General features: G+C 50.3%; 1 protein-coding gene across 1 annotated transcript in view; it reads right to left on the bottom strand.

The window, feature by feature from the left end:
• Positions 1–451, bottom strand: part of LOC104999272 (serpin B4-like) — a 7931-nt gene that overhangs the window by 1042 nt on the left and 6438 nt on the right. The window lies entirely within an intron of this gene.

Genomic DNA, 451 nt, shown 5'->3' with positions numbered 1-451 from the left:
TCCCGTGGCTCGCACACTGTAGGCGGATTCTTTACCATTGAGCCACTGGCACCTACTCCAGTACTCTTGCCTGGAAAATCCCATGGACGGAGGAGCCTGGTGGGCTACAGTCCACGGGGTCGCTGAGGGTCGGACACGACTGAGCGACTTCACTTTCACTTTTTCATTTTCATGCATTGGAGAAGGAAATGGCAGCCCACTCCAGTGTTATTGCCTGGAGAATCCCAGGGATGGGGGAGCCTGGTGGGCTGCCGTCTATGGGGTCGCACAGAGTCAGACACGACTGAAGTGACTTAGCAGTAGCAGTAGCAGTAGCAGATGTTATTATTATTATTATTATTTTTTGTTCTATGCTGCCAGCCAGTACTACCAATCTATGAGCAGCCCACACAAACACTGAATCACTGGAAATGTGAGCAATGGCATGGAGACTGTGAATACCAGGTTTTAC

Source organism: Bison bison, unplaced genomic scaffold, assembly GCF_000754665.1.
Source record: "Bison bison bison isolate TAMUID 2011002044 unplaced genomic scaffold, Bison_UMD1.0 scf7180017864349, whole genome shotgun sequence".
NCBI lineage: Eukaryota > Metazoa > Chordata > Mammalia > Artiodactyla > Bovidae > Bison > Bison bison.
Note: the sequence above shows the minus strand (reverse complement) of the source record. Positions and strands in the feature narration are given on the sequence as shown.